Here is a 22,678-nt window from a genome sequence, read left to right as displayed (position 1 = left end):
CTAGCCACTGGGCTGCTTGGAGCGGGACCGATACCAACAATTAGTAAGTGAGATGTGGTAATGTGCGATATGGCATATATGGACAAACCACAAGTACGAGAATTGAAGGGGACAAAACTGTGTGGGGAACATGGCTGCTTGCGTTTGGCAGGCTGCGCACACGATAAGTATGTTCATCTCTGTGTTGGTAAAAGTTACTTTAAAGTACCTAGTAGGCTAATCTCTGGGGATGTATGGGAAGTGGTTACAGGCATTAGAGGTAATGTTGGCGCTTTTGAATTGCGTTCTAGGTATTGGAGAGCACTTTCAGAATCATGAGCATGCAGGTGCATGAAAATCAGAAGGGAGATGCATAGTCGGATGAAGCTAGTAAGGTAATGGGGTGATCAGTATTGTTGTGGAAATGGGGTGCTTCATTCTCTACCCTCACAGGGGTGTTTTCAGAGGGGGGTTCCAGATTGGATCATAGTGTAACTAGAATTTGGCGTGTTGTTTTGTGTTTTTTCCTGTACATGGATTTTGAAAAAATCGCATAGAGTGTGAATACGGTTAGGACCAAGAAACAGTAATGAATAGTTAGTTTGCAAGGTGCCAAGTATCGGGTGGGCACTTTGTGGATTTTGTCAATAGGTGTAGAACACTCGTAACTAATCTATTGATGCAGGCATGCAAACAGTATTAGTTGGTTGTGGTGAACACACGGTAAAGGTGGAAGGTGAAGGGCCCATGGAGTGTATGGGGGTTATATATGTATAACAGTTGGTTCTTTGTCTCCTCTTGTTCTTTTCTATAACTCATGCTGGAATATGGTACTGTATTGTATCTATGTGGTAGAATCTATATGAAAAATGGATGGAATCCCTTTTCTTTTGTAATTTTATGAATTTGACCTGGTATGGTTTTAGTTTTTACCAATGAATGTGTATTGGTATTGTACACCTGAATAAAACCTCATGGGAAGGTCGAAACACTTGTTGGCATACTAACATTAAACTACCATTACAAATGACTAAGTGATAACTTTTAGTTGTGTTGATAAAATGTTAATCGCTGAAAGGATATACCAAACTTAAAGAAAGAATTGTTGGTTTACGCGCCAATGGTCATGGACACACATTTGTGTTTTGGATTTCAGACAAAGCCTGGAGATCATTCACCCATCTAGCTGAAGTGATGGCAACCAGGAAAATAAACTTAAGAGTCAGAATTCTTAGGGAACATAAATGCAGGGGCTCAAAAAGAAGGTCCGTTAAAAACATGAACACTACATTTAAATCCCACGCCGGAACGACAAACTGGCATAGGGGAAACATATTAGAAAGCCCCTTAAGAAATTCATTGACCATTTGGGATCGTGAAAAGGGAGCCCTGCTCCGGGGTCCTCTTGAAGACCGAAAATGGCTGCAAGATAACCCATCACTGTACTGTTAAGATGGATTTCTAGAATCTGGCCTCATACACAGATTGTAGGAGGCCACCCTTGTTATAGTGAACAGGGAGCTCCGATAGGATTGCCAAAACCCAAAGGTAAGCCCGTAGAGCAGTCAAGGCTAATTCTCAGAAGAGTGTGAGTTGGGTCTGGGGTTCACAATGAGTCCACACAGGGAAGCACACAATAATTCAAAGTTAGACAGGAATGTATACAAATATTTAAATGATTCTAGCCCTTAAACACATACTAAAGAATTAAACAAGCAGGTGATACTATCGCACAATAGTCACCAATAAACATATATGCATTCATCAATGGTTCTTAAAATGCATTCAATGACTTAAATCAGCAAAGGCCGTAAGGAAAGGGTTGCAGTAAAGATGTAACCAAGTAAAAAGTGGTTTACCCTACCTTCAACAGTCCAATCTCCAAGAAGAATGGTGCCTTGTGCCCAAAAGCCACAGAAATAAGTATTTTAAAGGCAAGTAATATTTCACTGGTGTTGATGATTGTTCCAAGAAGTAAATTGTGTTCTTATCTTTCAGATAATACTATCCAGGTTTGACGAACAAACGGCAGTGGTGTGGAATAGTAGGATAAAAAGAGACTGTTTCTCAATGCTATCTATGGAGGATAGGGGAGACAGATGCTTTGCATTTACCTACCCCGTTGACTCTGAATTTCTCAGATGACTTCATTGGTCGACTGTGGGTCCCTGGAGGTTGAATTTTTTCACCGTTACCTCCGGTGAGAGATGCCCAGGAGCTGCGGGTGCAAGGATTATTCCGGTCGGGTCCAGATTCAGAATGCAACCCTTGGCGAGGAAGAAATGCAAGATTCACCAATGCAGGACTCTTCAAAACAATGGACGGGATGGGAATAGCGAGTTCCCACGACAGCCACAGCACTTAAACGATGGCAGGCATCCTTCCAGTTGCGGTTGTAGAAGTCTTCCTAGGACAGTCCCCACCCCCTTGCTGGGTCACACACACACAAAGGCAGCATTAGCTCACAAAAGTAGCAGTTTTCTCTAGCAATTGCATTCCCTTATATGGGATTTCCTGACCTGGCAAGTCAGGAAGAAGGCCAAACTACAATATGGCCACAGAACAAGCAGAAATCTCATGACATAGCCATTTTAGGGCACTAGCCACGTTTAGTAGCCACACACGATAAACGCGAATGTGCACACTAAAAATAACAAAAAAAATCTAATAAGGTATCTGCTGCCACCAGCTTGTTTCTAGGCACATAAAAATACCCAAAAATTCTAAGCATAAAAAGCTAGGGTGAATTAAAAGTATCTCCATTGCACTGCATTGTAAGATGCTGTGTGCAATGTTAAAATGTTACAAGATTTAAAAGGGAAACAAAGTTTCCCAGTACTGATAGTCTGAAGGACTGAGCAGTTCCCCCCCCCCATAGCAAACCAGCAAAGGCAAGGGAAGTGAAGCTGAAGGCTTTACTTCCGACCAAAAATCAAGGTAGGTTAAAAAAGAAAGCAAAAAGATGTGGGCCCTACAGAAACTATGGAGGGAAAGTTGCCAAAAGCAAAAGAAAAATCTTGTATTTATATTTGTATTTATTTGTAAAGCGCTCTTGGCCCTGGGGCAACTAGGCGCATAACACTTGCCAAACATGTGCCAATCTGTAGGCCCGTGCGGGCCAAAGACAGAAGCAAATCCAACACAGAGGACATGGAGCAAGTAAAAAAGTCCAGATCCCTCTCCAGGCACCAATTCGAAAACCTACGCCCCCTGCAGTCATAATGGATTTGGTGGCCTGTTTTTTAGCAGAGATGAGCAAGTCCAGAATGTCCTCCGACAAATCTCACTTCTTATACCTCAAACTTTCAGCTGCCAGGCATGAAGGTTGAGACTGCAGAGCTTCAGGTGCAGGACTCTCACATCCGAGTGGGAGAGAATATCCGTTCTCCCTGGTAGACACCAGGAAGGGCAGATGGTCATGTCCAGCAACTCTGTGTACCATGTTCTCTGGGCTCAGTCCAGAGCAATCAAGATCATCATGGACCCAAATAGACAGAATCTCCTGAGAACCAGCGGAATGACAGGGATCGGCGGGAACACGTATAGTAGGTCAAAGTCCCAATCGACCATGAAAGTGTCCGCAAGAGCCACCTGACGAAGAAGTTTCCTGGAGCAGAACCACCTGCACTTCCTGTTCACACTGGAAGCGAAGAGGTCCACCGGTGGAGTACCCCAGAGGGAGAAAAATCTCCTCCAGAAATTCCTGGCAGAGCTCCCACTCGTGGGAGGGTGATGACGTTCTGCTTAGTGAAACCACTAGTATGCTCTCGTTGCTGGCCAGATGTGCCACAGTCAGAGACGTGCTGTTCTCGAAAGCCCAGAACCACAAATCGCATTGATTCTCTGCACATAGGCAGGGGGCTCATGCCACCCCACTTGTTGAGGTAATGCATGGCTACAGTGTTATCCATCAGGACCAATACGATCTTGCCCTTCACAGAGGGGTGGAACGCGACCAGGGCCAGCCTGATTGCTCTCAGCTCCATCATATTGATGTGCTCCCAGACTTCTGTAGGGGAACATAATCCGTTCACTTAAGGTCTTAGAGGTGAACATCCAATCCCTTCAGGCCTGCATCTGTGACTAGGGTCACTTGTGGCCAACGTTGATGAACAATCAACCCCTTCAGTAGGGTGTCCTTCACAGACCGCCATTACAGGCCTCAGGGCACTCTCTTTGAGACCAGTAGAAGGTCCATAGGTCGACCCTGAAACTGTGACCACTCTGGGATCAGAAGCCACTGTAGTGATCTCATGCGCAGCCGGACCTCTGGCACTACCAAGATGCATCATTCTATAAGAGCCAGCAAGAAGAAAAAAGACACAGCTGGAACTGTCATCTGAGAATGGAAAACCTGGATCATCATGAAGATGTTCACCACTCTGTTCTCAGGCGGGAAACCCCAACTGAGGTGAATGTCCAAGATTGCACCGACAAATCGGAGAGACTCAGACGGCGAAACCTGAGATTTTGTGAAGTTCAAGGAGAAGTCCAAGATGTGCAATAGGCGGCACATCTGGTACAGATGTACCGACGCTAGATCCGGTGAGTGGGCTCAGACGCGTTAGTCGTACAGGTAGGAAAGGCATGAATGGCTTCCCTACTGAGGTGAGTCGCCACTACTGCTAGCAGCTTGGTGAAAACCCTGGGTGTCGAAGAAAGGCCGAAAGGGAGGACAATAAACTGGAAATTACACTTCCCCACTTTAAATCTCAGGTACTTCCTGTGGACAGACACATGGAAGTAGGCATCCTAGAGGTCTAAAGAAACTAGACAGTCGTTCAGGTGCAGGACCTGAAGGATCTGGGCCAGAGTGACATCTTCAACTCGGTCGTCCTTGCGCAAGTAAAAGCTCAGAAGCCTCAAATCTAGGATGGGTCTGAGACCTCTGCCCTTCTTCAGAACCAGAAAATATGTTCAGTGCCAACCCCGGCCTTGTTTTAAGCCAGGTCCTTCTTTATGGCCCCTGTTCCCAGAGGCTGTTAGCTCTCCTCCAGTAGGAAAGGTTCCAGAGGCAAGGGTTGATGGCATGCTGGGTGGTCTGGAGTATGGGAGGGAAAAGGGAGGCAGTGTCCCTGCTAGATGCCCTGTAAGACTCAGGTGTCCGAGGTGGGATTTCTCCATTCCTTGTCAAACAGGGATATTGTACCTCCCAGGGGGGACAGATGGCAGAATGACACTTTTGAGAGGCTTTGTACCATGGTTGTGGTGGGCACAATGGAGGTGGAAGTGCCTCGTCTAGGTGCACTCCAGCCCCTACCCCCTATGGACGATGCTATCCTTGCCTGGACAATGGTGCTTGGCCTCTACTTCTCTGGGCATAAGTGTCGAAGGGGTGAAACCCCCCCCACCTGTCAGGCTAAACGGCTACTCTTACTGCTTGCCGCAGTGAATTGGCGGTAGCCTTAGAGGCTTCAAAGTTCTGGAGCAACTCGTCTTCTTTGGTGCCGAACAAGTTCATGTCATCGAAGGGCATGTTCAGAAGTTTCTCTTGGAGCACAGTAGCAAACGAAGACATTCTTAGCCAAGAAAACCTTTCAACGCAGTCTGTGGTGTCCAGGCCAGACTGCAAAATCTGATGGAAGGCTTCATTGACGTTCGTGATGAGGGCCTCAAAGCCTTCCTGCATCTCCCTTTCAGGGAAGTGCTCAGACACATCGGCCATCAATGGTCATAGGCCAAAGCGCAAGAGGCATTTACACATCCGAGACCAAGGCTCGAAGAGCCGAAAATCTTCCATGCCCATGCGTCCAATGTCTTGCTCTCCCTGTCGGGGGCAAGGACTGAGTGAGAAGGGATGGTCGTAAGGTTTGCCATTGAGGCCTGTACCACTAGACTTTCTGGGGAAGCATAGGCAGAAAATAATATTTTATTTATTTTTTATTGTGCATTTCACTGTGAGAACTGAAGCTGATTTGACCCACAGTTCCATCACTAGCCCTTCTACTGCCTGATTGAAAGGCAATAAAGTCTCCTTCTTAGGACCCTTGTCCAGGATGTCAGTCAGATCGTACTGCACGTTTGATTGCGAGGGAGCCGACAGACTTAAGGTGTCGGCCACCTTCACCACCAGTTGCTGAAAAGTGGCCTGCGGATTGCCAGGGGTGGAAGCAGAGATCATGTCTACCTCTTGCAAGGTGTCTGGCCCACTTGCCTCCTCTCCTGCAAGTTGGCCGCCAGGTCCACCAAGTCACCCTGTTTCTCATAGAACTTCTCTGGGAAGTTTCTCACTTCCCTGGAGTTGAAGGGCTCCAGTCCAAAAGGGAGAGGATCACCTACCTGATCATAAATGTCCCCTAACTGGGACATATTTGCCCTTTTGAGGAGCAGGGGAACTCTTTCGTGGCTATGGTATTGCTGGCGTTGGTGGGTGCCGATGGTGCTGCTGGATAGGGACTAGAAGTCAGGGGACCAACTTCCGGAGACAGAACTTGTGCTCCTTTGCTGCGAACTTGTCACATCTCATTAGGGCCTCCCTGCCAGCTATTCCAAGCACGGTGGGATCCATCGGCTTGGCAGAAGCCGAAGGTGTGGGTGCAGGGTCGAAGCTGATATTGCTGATGCTGTGACCGCTGGCATTGGGTCTGGAGTCACCAGGGCCTTGGCAAAGATTTCTAGCATCTTCATCCTAAATACCTCCCATTCCTCTGGGGTAGAGGACTGGGTGGGAAAAGGTACCTGTGCAGCCTCTTCCTCTCTGCCATCCTTGGAGTGATGGCTCTTCTTAGAATATGAAGAAGAATGATGCTGCAAAGAACCGCCAGGGGTTCTCAACATCTTGTGCTGTTTCTTCTTCTTTTTGTCCTTCCAGACAGGGGATCGTTCCTCAGTGCTACAGTCCGCACCCAGTGACCTCGGACGGGTCTGCTTATCATCCTTTTCCTTGTGGAGGAAGGAGAAATATTTTGCTACAAGCTCTTGAAGTGTATTCGGTTGCATTGATCGGCATGACGCGCAGTACTGCCGATCGCGGCCTTCACCTAAGCAGTAAAGGCAGATATGCTGAGGGTCTTAAATGAATCCATGCAGGATTTTAACCCCGAGGATCTCATCGGATTCGGTATCATGACAAATTTGAGAGATGTAAAAAACCAAACAAGAAATAAGAGCAGTGTGCTTAGGGCAAGCAGAGTACGCTGTGGTGAATCAGAAGGAGTCTGACTAAGTACTGACATGTTGAAAGGGTGTTCATTTAAATAATAATAAAAATGCCTATCTGGCCCTGCTGATATGAGTGAAGTTCACTACTAAGTCCAAAATAATAGTCCTTAGTCCAAATCCTATTCTCTAACGGGGATCTGGTCTCTCTGCTGCAGTCTGGTTTCGGAGTCAGTTACTATGATCCAGGCCCACCACAGCTTCTGTGTGGCCGTGCCACCAGGCAAGACAGTCATTTTACCATCTACATCTCTCTCTTGACCCTGGTTTATCAGTCTGTCAGGACGCCAGCCTTCTGGCATCAGTGTAGCGATTCACTTGCTCTCCACGCTACCTCCAGCTCCGCTGTCTAGCGTGACTCTGCCCCACCAGGACGTCCTCCCATCAGAAACCCGCCTCTGCACAGGATTCTCTCACTTTCATTCCAGGTTCTTGGTTCTTTTATGTACGTCATCATAAACAAAAGGGGTGTGTCGCCAGTCTTTGACAGTGGAGTTCAGATGAGATTCAGCAATACCCGAAGCCAAAGTGTTTGGAGAAATGTCACTTTTGGGAGAGTCAAAAACAGAAGTAACAATAGTCTTTCCAGTTCTCAAGTAGGTGGATAATGCACTTTGGACCGAGAGTTCCTTACAGGAATGGGAGTACTTGTCCCCGAGAGGGGAGTCACTCCCAGTAAGGTCCCACTTGCCCCGACTCCTAAGAAGGCTCTTGCTGTGCGGGCTCACCTCCCTAGCCTCAAAGGGGGTTGCTCCCCTCTGGGGAGAAGGGGTGCCTCTAAAAATAATGCCCCGACGTAAATTCTTGCGTGGGGCATGTTGAGGCCTCAGGTGGAACCAACACAGAGCCATGCGCTCACTTACGGCAGAAAGGCTTCCGAAGAGTAGATGGTGTGGGAGTTTGATATCATAAATGAGGAATCCATGGGAGGAAGAAGACCATTAGAAGTCTCTCTCTGATGCACAGTAACAAGTATATACTTTATGTTTCTCTACCTCTATTCGTATCACAACCCCTTCTGGGGGTTTAGCACATTCCTTTTGTGGTGGAGGAAAGGCTCTATTTGCAGATGTGATAAGAATCAAGTCACTCTCATCTACAGCCTTCGCAACAGAAAAGAAAGGAGGGAAAATAATAGTGCCTTTTAATAAATTACCTTTTCTTTGCGACAATCAACTAGTCTGGTTTCTACCTCTGTGGCAGCTTTGATGTAAAGAAGGCAAGGCACAAACATATTAAACTCCTAGATAGTATTCTAACCTTAGCAAATAGCCCTGTGAGAACAATCGGAAAGACAAGAGCAGCCACATGCAAGTGATTTTCCCTCTGAAAACTACAGCAGGTTGCAATAAAATTGGAGATGGATGCTCACCTATTACTCATATAATTCCTCAACATAAATTATTTTAACAGCAAGATGGTCAGACGTCTTCTCTCCTCCCTGCGTTCAGGCAATGAAAGGAACTCAAACACAAGCTAAGCACCAGGCTGAGTAGCCAAAGGCATCTCTTAGCAACTGTCAGGTTCTGTCCAGCCCTGATATAAAATGACTGATAAGCTCAGTATCCTAGACACATCCACATGGAGATTTTGCCTCGAAATTACCACACCCAGAGAATACGCAAAAAACCTGGTTGTCAAGGGTTTGGGTGAAAATTGTGAGGGAAACCATAAATGGCCCTCACTACAGATGTAAAGGAAAGAAATCAATATTTGATTACTGACAAAGGGCAATGCACCTAATATAGTCTCCCCAGTAACCCTTCTCTTACCTGAAATCACACAAGGCCAGAACAGAAAATCTAGGAGGATCACCTACCCAACAACTAAGTCATAGGCCATGAAACCGCCCACCGAAAGATGACCACAAAACATCTTTCCTAACTAGAACACAGACAGCACAAGGGCACAACTATCTATTACAGTCTAAAGTCCAACAAGATACAATCTAACGTAGAAAATACGAGGGACGCAGGGACCTACCCTGGTGGCACGAGGGCAGAAACTACAGGATATGGAAGGTGCAGGTGAACAAAACAACCATCCAGGAATAGCCAAGGCAGAATCCAAGGGACAAAGTCCAAAACATCCAAATCAAGGGGAAATCCAAGAGCAAATCCTCAGGACAATGCTAGGGTTTAAGCCCACAGGACCAGAAACAGCAAGTAGAAAAGAACACTACAGACAGGAATCAAGAAGTTGAGAAGCGCAGGTACCTTCTGCTCATGGGTTTTTCTCTGTAGGGAATCGCAGACTCACGTCCCGATAGGTTGAGTGTGATGAAATGATGTCCTTGCTCGCCAGACATGGAATTTCCTTGATTGTCGGGGACGCTGCCCCCAACACTATGGCAACCACCAGGAGTATCCTTGATAGGCTGCGGGCGGGCGCAGCAACCCGTTTTCTGACAGGAAAATAGCAGCGTGGAGATGCAGTATAAAATATCAAGTTAAAAAGGGAATGTAAACACAGAAGTTATTTCAAAAAAGGAATGTAAACAATAAGAAGTTATGAAAATAGCACTTTATCATATGAGAAGGTAAGTAGAATGTTATGCAGGCTACAATAAGTACACTTTAAGAAGAAGAAGAGTATTTTCCATGTTCGGAAGTCATTACCTATAAATTGAGGTCACCAGCAAAGTAAGGGAGTCATTTGGGTACTGAACTTGCTAGCCAGTACTCCAACAGGGCCTTAGATACGGTACCCACTCATCCAGGACTCAGTTTCTCATAGGAATGTATGGTAGAGATGGACTGTTTCTGATTAGCTGAGCAAGAAATAGTTCTGATGCTGTGGTAAAAAGTGATTCTGTGAAAGTGTTGGTCGGCAAAAGTGGGCTATACCCGAGCTCTGTACGCTGGGAAACATGGATCATGATGTTCTTTGTAGGAAATCTTTATTTCTGTTTTGCTATTTAGGTTTACATTATCAAAACAAGCTTGGCCACATGGGGTCATGCTCATTCTAGTCATAAATTGTACGGAGGGAACCATGTACATTTGGAGTTTAGTGCAAATGGTCACCACTGTGCAATTTTGGACCATGTGGAAAAGTGAGGAGTAAAACGTAGGCAAAATCGAATGTATTTTTCACTTTACCACTATGTCTATGGAAATGTGTTAGTGCCTCCCGCAATTAATGATTGCAGCAGGAATTTAGAATGGATTCCTATGAAATCTAGTTTAAATTCTACTTGTACCAGTTGGCAGTTTCAGGCAGATTCTAAAAGACTCCACACCATTAGAACTAGCATAAAAATCCATGCTGGAGGTAAGACACCCACATTTGTCTAGCAGAGCTTGTAATGGAGGCGGACATGGTTTGTTCACCCAACTCCCCAACTCTGCCTGATAAATGCAGGAAAATGAGGCAGATCGTTTTCGGCCACATTTTACAATCCACTTCAGAATGAATATGAACCAAAAGGAGATTCTCTTCCATCTCCATCGGGTTTGGCTGGTGTTGGTTAAGGCTCATTCCCATCTTGGTTTCCAGGGCAGCACAATGTGCTGTCAGTTTGCGATGTCTGTCAGAGTACAGCCCAGCTTTCACATACTGTGCTACCAGTTTGTCATCTCGGTGCGCGTATGTACCAGCTTAGGCATGGGTCCTTTCCCGAATGGCTGCTTTTGCAGCATCAAGGCCTGTTAGTTTGCACATATGCCTGATTCAAGGCAAGCGTGATAAGTGAGCAGCAAGTAGACGCCCAGGGCACAGTATTAGCCTGGACCAAAAAGTGGATTGGCGGTGTGAAGGAGGAAGAAAAGTGGGAGGGGCAGCAGCGTCCCCTATATTGCAGCAGCCATTGCAGGTGAGGTGGAAGGGTGCATAGAATGCCTGTGGAAAGACTGGTCTGAGGTGTGCAAGGGTGCTGCACCAGGAAAAGAGGCCCAGGAAGGCAGGTGTGACGAATCAACTTCCGGGGCACGAGTGATCCAGGGATGAATATCGGTTTCTAAACCATCAATCTGCCCCACACCTTTAGTACACCAGAAGGGATCCAAACAGATTGGAAACACAAGCAAATTATAAACCTCCCTGTCCAATTTTGGTAACGTGGACGGAACGGCAGGCTTATCTCTGCAAAGGTCGTGGATCATTGGTTAGTTGCAACACAGTGAAAATACAATTATTACACAATGATAAAAAGGGACTGTCCAGTCAAGGTTGTGTAAAAATATCTACTTTATTATTATTCAACAGACAGTTTTAGGACACTAACAAATACAACCCACCCTGTAAAGGAATGCAGGGGACAGACAGTTTCAAGAAGGAAAAGGAATGCACTCTGGATACTGGCATGAGAGTAGTCGGTAAAGTAATTAATCGCAATAGTTTAAGGATACTGGGTTTCAGCAAAAAGAGAGCATTGGGTCACAAAATGGCATTAGGGGCCTTTTGGAGGAGGACCAGGGGACAGAAACACAATGTACCTTGTGCTTGTAGAAGTTATTGGTGCTCGACGGGGTTGAGTCAGTTTAAGGGTACTTGACAGCTCCTGGAACAGAGTTCAAGATGGTAGACAGCTGCGGGCATCAGGCGGCAGCCAGCTAGGCAAGCGAGGATGGACGAACGGAAGCAGGCTGGCCTACATGGCGGCTCAGGGTCAAGAATCGTTCTCTCAGTGCTGGTTGGCAGGTCTGAAGCACTTGTTGAGGTGTCTCGGACGAGGTTAGTGACTGCCGTGTGACAACAGTAAGCAGTGCAGTCAGTTGCAGTTCGAGGGGCTCGACTGGCCCAAAAATTACCTTTAAAGCGCAGGCTGGTGGATGCTTGTCGATGCACTCCTCCTAGCTTCTTCACTGGGCTTGTGTTGTCCTTTAAGGTGGATGGCCCAACGCTGAGGACAGTGTTGCAGGCAATGGCCTTGGAGCTGTTGGAGGTTCCTCTGGATTCAGTATCTCCCTCTGTTCCCTGGGATATGTTTAGGGGAGGGATCACGCTTCCCTCTTTGGAAATGCTGGCCTTCCTTCACTGGCAGGTTCTGTAAGGCAGACTGTACCTTCAGCCAGGGTCCAAATGAGTTCTTCTTGTTACTCTTTTGCGAAGTCTTCAGATCATCTGCCCAAAAGAGGGGCTCAGCTCTCTTTTAAAGCCAAATGGGCCACAGTGATTGGTGTAGGCTAAGCCTACCTTAATTAACCAATCCTTTGTCCCCACCAACAATCTCCTGTATGCATGAGGTCATAACAAGAGTGCTTTGCAACAGAAAAGGTAAAGGGGTGAAAACATGTAATACTAAGTTTCATCCATCTTCCTGTCTGATGTGGATCAAAGGGTCTCTCTGGTTAATTGAGCTCCCTGTGGTTCCTGATTAAAGTGGCAGGTTTCCCTTGTAGCTGTGGCAAAACCAGTCTTTTGATCGCTGCCAAGCCACATACTCGTACCTTTTGAATGGGGTCCACCTACGGGATGACTACTGTAGACAGCTGTCCCAGATATGACAGGTCACTGCCCTTGATACTAAGAGGCGGGCTACAGGTTGACACAGACACATATCAAAGGTTGTTGGGGTTTTACTGTCTTTTGTTAGTCCTGCGACCAGGACCCCTGTGGGCCTATTTGAATTAACTCTGATAAGTATGCGAAGTTGCCACCAGCAGAGCTACCAAAAGGGCAGGGCGGATCCATGGAGCCTTTGTTAATTAGGCTGGCCATGGCAGGCATGAGGAAGGTTTTGCCCTTGCCCTTCTGACATGCCTTTATGTACTCTTGGCTGTAATTTCCCAAATAAATATGACAGGAGGGACAGCACCTGCGGGTTGTGTCCACCCAGAGTACACAGGTCGATGTGTATGTCATGCAATGAGTATAGAAAAAGGTGTGCGGATTAGCCCCACACATTTTCCAGAGGTTGATCTAACATCATTGAATTTAATTTAAAATTTAAAAAAAGCCCAGGCGAGCGCACACCAACTGTGCGGATGGTCGAAATTCCTTGTGGCTGGCTCCAGAAAAACTAGGCTACTGGAATCCATCGTAGAACCTTTTTTGAGTTGGTCACCAAAATGTTAAACAGCCCATCATCAACATGAGCCACATCAAGAAGGTCCCTTTGCTATCACTTTGGATGAACTTTTGTGCAATTTATTTCTTCTGTGTCTGCCATACTTGATTATTATTTGTATGCTTTTCTATTGGTAGTCGTGATTTTACATAAATCACATACATTTGTACAGATTATAAGAGATGCTCTGTTTTGCCCTTATTTGTCCTACTGTTTGGAACACTGGTCTGCTATAATTTGGATTTGTATCACGGGACCTTCGGAGGGAGTTAACTCTGAGTCGAGGTGAGTCAGGTAAACAGAGTAGTTGTGGTAGAATTAGGCAGCAGAATCTTTTCTTGTACCTTGTTCCCTAGTTGGGCTTACCCTATACATTGTGATTTCAATACCCATTTCCGTTGATGTTTCCATAGCTTTATATAGGCTCTCCTGTTGTGTTCTGACTTAATTTTCCCTTTTCTCCTAGGGGGCCTCTTCAAAGGAGAATGGGCAGTCTTTTACCATGCATTTATATACATTTTTAACACAATCACCTTTGGGATTTTCATCTGTAAAATGTGTAGAATGGCATAGTGGCATTCCCACAGGTGCATGTGGTTAGGGCAACATTTATTGGATTTTGATTTTCCCTGAGTAAGAACCTTCACAGAATGCTTTCAATGCTTGACACAAGCAGGTCCCCATACTCCCCTAACTGTGTGCCAACAAAGTCACAAGTGACTTCTGTTTGGATATGTCAGGATTTCTTGCTTTTCTCTCTTTTGTATATTTCTGTGGTCATACGAGTGAGATAATGCTGTGGGGCGGCCGGCGGGCAGACACTACATCCTTTCTTTGTTCTGACCTGTTCTTTGGTCTAATTCTTGTTTTCAACTGACACCCATTTACCATTCAGCATTTATGCAGATTTCTTCTTACCCCCATGTTAAAGGGCACGGCAGGATGGTTCTCATGGCATAGATTAAAGAGTGACAGCTTAAACAAGAGGGTGGGTGACCGCTTAAACAAGAGGGTTGGCTTTTTTTTACAACTAATGGCGACATGTGGCTGCAAAACACTGCAGAAAGGGCAAATAGTATTATGGAAGTTAAGCAATGAAGAAAATAGTGTACAGAGAAAAGGACTATGGGACATCAGGTGTTTAAGTGTTTTGTAAGAGTATGTCTGCCATTCCTTATCATTTTGTATCCCTTCCAAGTCAGTCCTGCCTTCTCTTTCAATTCCCCACCGATGTACAGATATACATAGCCACTGGCTTTGGCATTCTCCAAAGCCACTTTGCAGGTGTGATTAAAGGTGCGCTGTAAATTGAATCGCTGGTGGGATGCCGATAACATGGTCCTTTGGTGGATACTACACGGAAATGCATGCAAGCCACATAAGTATTAATTGGGCAATTTTCAAGTCAAAGGGGCAACACTCTTGGCAGGACACACCCTCGACGCAATCTTCGCCAAGGAAAAACTCATCACCATGGCACCACCAATACAAATACTGTGGAGCGACCATCTCATTATCCCATTTGTGATCACTCCGCCAACTCAAGTCTACATCCAAACCCCTAAACTCACAACCATCACAAAATGAAACTGGAAACACGTCAAAGAAAGCAACCTATTCGAACAGCTGGAGATGGCCAAACCCTCAACAACAGAACTTGAGCTAGCTGACCTAGACGGGAAAACAGAGCTTTTACACGAATGGATTGCAGATACAATTGACAAGATCGCCCCGGCAAAACCGTTCATCTCATCAAAAAAAAGAGCAATGACAAAATGGTTCACCCCACTACTAAGCCCCATGAACAAAGAAAACAAAAAGATGGAATTTGAATGGAAGAAAGAATACAACCCAGGAAAAAAAGACACTCTTCCAGAAACAAATCCGCGCATACAAGAAGGAAATTCAAAAGGCGAAGAGAAGACATTATTATGACAGAATCACCAATGCCACCAACACACAAAAAGAAATGTTCAACATCATTAAAGAGATGAGAAACCCACCAGGCTGGGACAACACCCCAAACCCCTCAGAGAAACTATGCAACGACCTGGCAGACCACTTCAAGAAAAAAATCTACGACATCCGACAAACCATACAAAATAGACCAACCAACCGCAACACACAACTAAACAAACCCAACACACGCCTTGAAACACCTGTGTATAGGCGCGTTACAAATACCATATCATATCATATCATATCAGAACCACAGCACAAACTCCAAAAATTTCCTGAAATATCAGCAGAGGCATTCACCTTCTTGGTAAAACACAGCAAGAAAGCAGGATCACCAATGGATCCCTCTGTCAAGGATGGCACTCTATTAAGAGCGGCACAGGACACCCAGAAAGGGTTTGGGTGGTTGTGCCAAATAAAGTGGACAGATAGGAACACACACAGCGGAAAGGAAAGGGAGCGAAGAGTAGGCAAGAGTAGCAAGGGAAAGGATACAGAATGAATACCCTCTTGGGGTGTATGCAGATATAGGAAAAGAGTATTCCACGAACCTTGGAAATACTCTAGCCTTCTGCACAGTTTGCTATAACAGAGGCCCACGCTATTTGCTCATGACTTGGAACAGCAGCTATGGGTGTCTGTGATGTAGAAACGAGACAAGGGAAGGGGCAGAGGTTGGCTGATGGGAACCAACAGACAAGCTCTGTACAAAAGGGTCTACAAACAGTACAAGAGAAGATACTACAGACAAATCCAGGAAAGGAGATGATAGCAAACTAGCAGAAAGATATGAAGGGAAAAATCGAGTAACAGGATAGGATAGCAGAGGACAGTAAGGTAGGTTGAGAGCTCAGAGGAGCAGGAAAGCAATGAGTAAGCCCACAGGAGTGGGACTGTAAGGTAGAAAGCCCAGAGGAAAAGGGCTTAGGGCAACAGAGTAAAGCAGACTGCACGGCAAGGATCCCAGAAGGGCCGGGCAGTAAGGAGTGAACCCTGAAGGGCAGGGCAGCTGAACGTAGAAGGTTGCAGAGGACTGTAGAGGGCTGCTAGGCCGAGGACCCAGCGGGAAAAAGGTAGGGGGTAGGCAGCGGAGCGTGATAAGCTGCAAAGTAGGAAGCCCAGAGGACAAGGGCTGTAGGCAGCCGGAGAGAGGTAGGCTGTAGAGCAGGGAGCCCAGAGGACAAGGGCTAAGGCAGCCGGAGTGAGGCAGGCTGTAGAGCAGGGAGCCCAGAGGACAAGGGCTAAGGCAGCCGGAGTCAGGCAGGCTGTAGAGCAGGGAGCCCAGAGGACAAGGGCTAAGGCAGCCGGAGTGAGGCAGGCTGCAGAGCAGGGAGCCCAGAAGACAAGGGCCGAGGCTGGAAAGCAGCAGAGCGTGATCGGCTGCAATGTGGAGAGCCCGGCAGGGCAAGGGCGGAGGCTGGAAGGCAGCAGAGCGTGATCAGCTGCAATGTGGAGAGCCCGGCAGGGCAAGGGCGGAGGCTGGAAGGCAGCAGAGCGTGATCAGCTGCAGTGTGGAGAGCCCAGAGGAGCAGGGCTGTGAGGCAGGGAGCCTGGAAGGCTATGGCTGGAGGCAGCAGGGTGGAGCAAGCTGCAAGGCAGGGAGCCCAGAAGGCTAGGGCTGTAGGCAGCAGGGTGTAACAAGCTGCAAGGCAGGGTCCAAGCAGGAGTGATGGTAAACAGCATACAAGGATCCGTAGACAGACGCGAAAGGAGGAGGAAGGACTCTCAGATGCAAGAGGCTGAGCCACTGCAGGCAGCAGCCTTTTGTACTGCCTAGCCCAGCACAGAGGCAGGCTAATTGGTTGCACCTGGCTAAACACACCTGCAGGCAATCGGCCACCTCCCTTTCTGTTCCTAGGCTGGTGGAAGCAGGGCAAGTCCCTAGGGCTTCTGGGGGGTGTAGTTCCTTTGATGACAAATAGGAACAGCCAGGAATCGATGTTTGTAGCCAGGTGCATTGTGGTATACGTAGTTTGTTGGAGTCTGTTGTAAATAAATGATAAGAAAATAGACCATATTGACCGTAAATGGATGCGCCCATGGCGCAAGCATGACAGTATGCCCCTCTCCAGGCCCCTCTCCAGGCTCCCTGAAGACCGACCTAGAGGAAGAATGTCTGTCACATCGTACCAGAGTCTTAATCCGAAAAAGCACATCATCAAGCACCAGAAACGGGTTACAAGGTGAGAGTCTTGAATGACGGAGACAGTACCAATGTTCTGAACTTTAGATGTAGAAATCAGAAAAGACGAAGTCTTTGGATCACAAACGCCAACTGTGTGTGCATGAAGAGAGGAACTGCGAAAAACTGCTGCAGGCTCCATGATAGATTTTGCTTTGACGGACAACAGTATGATGCTGGAAAGTGGAGCCATAGGTACAGCAGAGTTGGTAGCTTTAGGAAGGGTTTCCAAGACATCCGGAGCAGCCATGACAACGTTAGGGTTAGCCGCAGAGAGTTCAGGAGTCACAGTGGCGGTTTCCCCAGGATTAGTAGACAGTTCAGAGGTTACAGCAGCGGTGAGATCTTGAATGGCTGTAGAGAGTATCGATGCTGTAGCGACTGGGTGTGTAGGTGCCATGAGAGAGCCAGCGGGCTGGAACGCACCTGAGACTGGTAGAGTAGAGTCTGACAGTCTTAGTGCTATAGATACACCAGCAGGGACAACTGGAGCAATAGTCTTAACAGGAAAACCCTTCGCTGACTTTGCAACAGTTAGCATGGCGGGTGTAGGATCAGGAAGAGAAGGTGCTGCGGGATCAGGTTGTGTAGCAGAGGATTCTGCTGCAGCGAGCACAGCTGCGAAGGAAGTAGAAATCTGGGCATCGGAAGCATCAGAATTAGCAGTAGCTTCAGGAATCACAGTAGCTATAGCAACCTCAAGATTTGCAGCAGGGACTTCAGGAGTCTCAAATGTGACAGGGAGTTTAAGAACCACCGCAGCAGGAAGATCATGAATTGCAGTTGGAGGTTCGGGTGCTGTAGCAGCCACAGACAGTTCAGGTGTTGCAACTACTGGTAGATCGGGTACCACAACCACTGGCGATTTAGGGGGTATCGAAGAAACTGAAGATGTTGATTGCTCAAGAGTGTTGTCTGATAGCACAGCCACACTTTGGCAAGCCCCGCTTGCCAACTGAGCATGCTCGGTGTGAACTGTGCCAGTCTCTTCAGCTGCCGTTGTCATTTCAGAAGAGGTAGTAAGTGTGAGTACTGGACAATAGGCAAGGGTGAGGGCGGAACCATCCTTTGACTCAGAGGGATTTCCAATCAGAAGACCACCCTTGTTTTGTGGTGTAATGGCTGTGTGAGTGATTTGACCCACCGGAGGAGTTAATTCTTTTCTGTCAGTACAACAACCTGAGTTACTGTGGCTGGAAGAAGAAAGAGCTGTGTCAGTCTTTAGAAGGGATACATATGCTACATTTAGGTCTTCCATCTGCTTGGTATAAGTATGTATCCTTTTCTGCGTGACAATTCCAGGCCTTATCATGTCGATCTCTAAAGATAAGATGTCAGGTGTTGGACATAGTGTCAGATGGTCTGGTAACTTGTGTCCCTTCATAAGATTCTGATAATGCAAATAAACAAAGTCATCATAGAGGTCTTCGGTCTTTCCTTTAAGGCGTAGGAGTTGTTCTTGTAGCAGGTAAGTATCATTTGTTTGATCTAAAGCTTCAGAAGCTGGTGTGGTAGGAAATTCGGTTGCAGCAATGGGAAGACTGACCTTAGGGTTATTGTGGTTAGTAGATACAGTGGAAGCATTTAGACAACCGATGGTTAGTAAGGTCTTTTGTACCCAGGACCAGATGCACAAACCTCAGGATAATGACTGCCTTGTCCTGTCAAATAAGGTTTTCCAGCATTCTGGGGGGCTTGCCAAGCTGATCTTGCGCATATCACTCTGGCAACAGCGTATTCTGGTTTAGAGTCTCCAACAATGAGTGATATATCCTTAGCTGTTGCGGTGTTAGAAGGCTTGTCAGAAGAAGCAGGAAAGTTTTTTACTGTTTGGTCTAACAAGATCTGTAAGAATTCATTTTCTTGCTGTAGCTCTGCAACAGATAAGGACTGCGGATCATAGTCGCAAATGTCATAATAATTGTACATGGAAGAAGGGTCAGCTAGCCAGTGAGTATAGTACCGTGCTTGTAAATCTTTGTTTACTAAGGCGAGACTGTCCTTTAGACTAAGTTTCTTGTTTGCTGTCTTTATGAAAACCATAGGTTTATGCAAAGGTTTCTTAACTCGAAAGGAAAGCATCTTTGGTCTGTGTGTGCCTTTCCGGCCAATGGAATAAGAAATTTTTGGCTCTTGCATTCTGTCAAGGATGGCACTCTATTAAGAGCGGCACAGGACACCCAGAAAGGGTTTGGGTGGTTGTGCCAAATAAAGTGGACAGATAGGAACACACACAGCGGAAAGGAAAGGGAGCGAAGAGTAGGCAAGAGTAGCAAGGGAAAGGATACAGAATGAATACCCTCTTGGGGTGTATGCAGATATAGGAAAAGAGTATTCCACGAACCTTGGAAATACTCTAGCCTTCTGCACAGTTTGCTATAACAGAGGCCCACGCTATTTGCTCATGACTTGGAACAGCAGCTATGGGTGTCTGTGATGTAGAAACGAGACAAGGGAAGGGGCAGAGGTTGGCTGATGGGAACCAACAGACAAGCTCTGTACAAAAGGGTCTACAAACAGTACAAGAGAAGATACTACAGACAAATCCAGGAAAGGAGATGATAGCAAACTAGCAGAAGGATATGAAGGGAAAATCGAGTAACAGGATAGGATAGCAGAGGACAGTAAGGTAGGTTGAGAGCTCAGAGGAGCAGGAAAGCAATGAGTAAGCCCACAGGAGTGGGACTGTAAGGTAGAAAGCCCAGAGGAAAAGGGCTTAGGGCAACAGAGTAAAGCAGACTGCACGGCAAGGATCCCAGAAGGGCCGGGCAGTAAGGAGTGAACCCTGAGGGGCAGGGCCGCTGAACGTAGAAGGTTGCAGAGGACTGTAGAGGGCTGCTAGGCCGAGGACCCAGCGGGAAAAAGGTAGGGGGTAGGCAGCGGAGCGTGATAAGCTGCAAAGTAGGAAGCCCAGAGGACAAGGGCTGTAGGCAGCCGGAGAGAGGTAGGCTGTAGAGCAGGGAGCCCAGAGGACAAGGACTAAGGCAGCCGGAGTGAGGCAGGCTGTAGAGCAGGGAGCCCAGAGGACAAGGGCTAAGGCAGGCAGCCGGAGTGAGGCAGGCTGTAGAGCAGGGAGCCCAGAGGACAAGGGCTAAGGCAGCCGGAGTGAGGCAGGCTGTAGAGCAGGGAGCCCAGAGGACAAGGGCTAAGGCAGCCGGAGTGAGGCAGGCTGCAGAGCAGGGAGCCCAGAAGACAAGGGCTAAGGCAGCCGGAGTGAGGCAGGCTGTAGAGCAGGGAGCCCAGAGGACAAGGGCTAAGGCAGCCGGAGTGAGGCAGGCTGTAGAGCAGGGAGCCCAGAGGACAAGGGCTAAGGCAGCCGGAGTGAGGCAGGCTGCAGAGCAGGGAGCCCAGAAGACAAGGGCTAAGGCAGCCGGAGTGAGGCAGGCTGCAGAGCAGGGAGCCCAGAAGACAAGGGCTGAGGCTGGAAAGCAGCAGAGCTTGATCGGCTGCAATGTGGAGAGCCCGGCAGGGCAAGGGCGGAGGCTGGAAGGCAGCAGAGCGTGATCAGCTGCAATGTGGAGAGCCCGGCAGGGCAAGGGCGGAGGCTGGAAGGCAGCAGAGCGTGATCAGCTGCAGTGTGGAGAGCCCAGAGGAGCAGGGCTGTGAGGCAGGGAGCCTGGAAGGCTATGGCTGGAGGCAGCAGGGTGGAGCAAGCTGCAAGGCAGGGAGCCCAGAAGGCTAGGGCTGTAGGCAGCAGGGTGTAACAAGCTGCAAGGCAGGGTCCAAGCAGGAGTGATGGTAAACAGCATACAAGGATCCGTAGACAGACGCGAAAGGAGGAGGAAGGACTCTCAGATGCAAGAGGCTGAGCCACTGCAGGCAGCAGCCTTTATACTGCCTAGCCCAGCACAGAGGCAGGCTAATTGGTTGCACCTGGCTAAACACACCTGCAGGCAATCGGCCACCTCCCTTTCTGTTCCTAGGCTGGTGGAAGCAGGGCAAGTCCCTAGGGCTTCTGGGGGGTGTAGTTCCTTTGATGACAAATAGGAACAGCCAGGAATCGATGTTTGTAGCCAGGTGCATTGTGGTATACGTAGTTTGTTGGAGTCTGTTGTAAATAAATGATAAGAAAATAGTCCATATTGAGCGTAAATGGATGCGCCCATGGCGCAAGCATGACACCCTCTCCCCCAGACATCTTCAAATCAATCCTTGCACAAGGAATTCCAGCAGAATATTACAGAAACCTTCTAAATCTATCACTAGCAACAGGAACCGTACCAAGGACCTTCAAATCAGCATATATTAAACCAGTTTTAAAAAACACAAGTGGTGACGTAGAAGACCTCTCCAACTACAGGCCGATTTCAAACATTCCCTAGCCAGCAAAACTCATAGAAACCTACGTGTACAAACTAATCCAAATACACGTAGAAAAACACCACCTGCTAGACCAAGCTCAAGTCGGCTTCCGACCCGCAAGAGGAACAGAAACCGCACTACTATCCATCTGGGACGACCTAAAAACTAACGCAGACGCAAACACAACATCAGCCCTTATTCTGCTCGACCTCTCTGCAGCATGTGTTAACGACTGTGGAGTGCCACAAGGATCCTCACTATCACCACTGTACTTCAACATCTACCAGACTCCAGTTATCAGAATCTTCAAAAAATACATTACATGCTACAACTATGCAGATGATACTCAAATCATCTACAAAATCGAAGACACCCAAGCCGATCACTCAACCCTAATCGAGTGTCTAAAAGAAGTCTTCAACTGGATGAACGCCAACAACCTGAAAATCAACCCAGGAAAGACAGAAATCCTGATAATATCCAAAGACTAAGAGAACGAAACCGCCATCCCATGGCCAACGGAAATGGGAACCGCACCATCAGCATCTAAGGAAGTAAAAAATCTGGGAGCCGTGATGGACAACACCCTAAACTTAGAACCACAAATAAATGCAACAGTCAAGAAATGCTTTTTCCTCCTCCACACAGCAAGAAGAATCCTACCTTTCCTCTCCTTCACGCACAAAACACTCACAATCGTCGCCCTCATCATGACAAGAATCGACTATGCAAACAGCCTCTGGCTCGGAATACCAGAATACCTCCTGAAGAAACTACAACAGATCCAAAATACAGCAGCCAGAATACTCCTCAAACTCTCCAGAAGAGACCACATCTCTCCTGTCCTAAAAACAGTACAATGGCTGCCAGGCAAACATCGCATCACCTTCAAAACAATGTGCATAACACACAGGGCAATCAGTGGACAAGGAGCAGAATTCCAACAAAAAAAAATAATCTACAAGCCAACGAGACTCCTCATGTCAAGCAACGAAATCCATCTGGAACTAAAACCATACCGTAGGAAAAAACCTGGAGGCACCTCCTTCTACCACTTAGCCGCAAAAACCTGGAACAACATCCCAAAA

At 47.2% G+C, this 22,678-nt stretch overlaps 1 protein-coding gene across 2 annotated transcripts in view; it reads right to left on the bottom strand.

Moving 5' to 3' along the window:
* Positions 1-22,678, bottom strand: part of LOC138453642 (pantetheinase-like) — a 421,456-nt gene that overhangs the window by 106,143 nt on the left and 292,635 nt on the right. The gene's annotated exons all lie outside the window — the stretch shown is intronic.

Source organism: Ambystoma mexicanum, chromosome 4p (assembly GCF_040938575.1).
Source record: "Ambystoma mexicanum isolate Mex_15411 chromosome 4p, UKY_AmexF1_1, whole genome shotgun sequence".
In the NCBI taxonomy this organism is placed as follows: domain Eukaryota; kingdom Metazoa; phylum Chordata; class Amphibia; order Caudata; family Ambystomatidae; genus Ambystoma; species Ambystoma mexicanum.
Note: the sequence above shows the minus strand (reverse complement) of the source record. Positions and strands in the feature narration are given on the sequence as shown.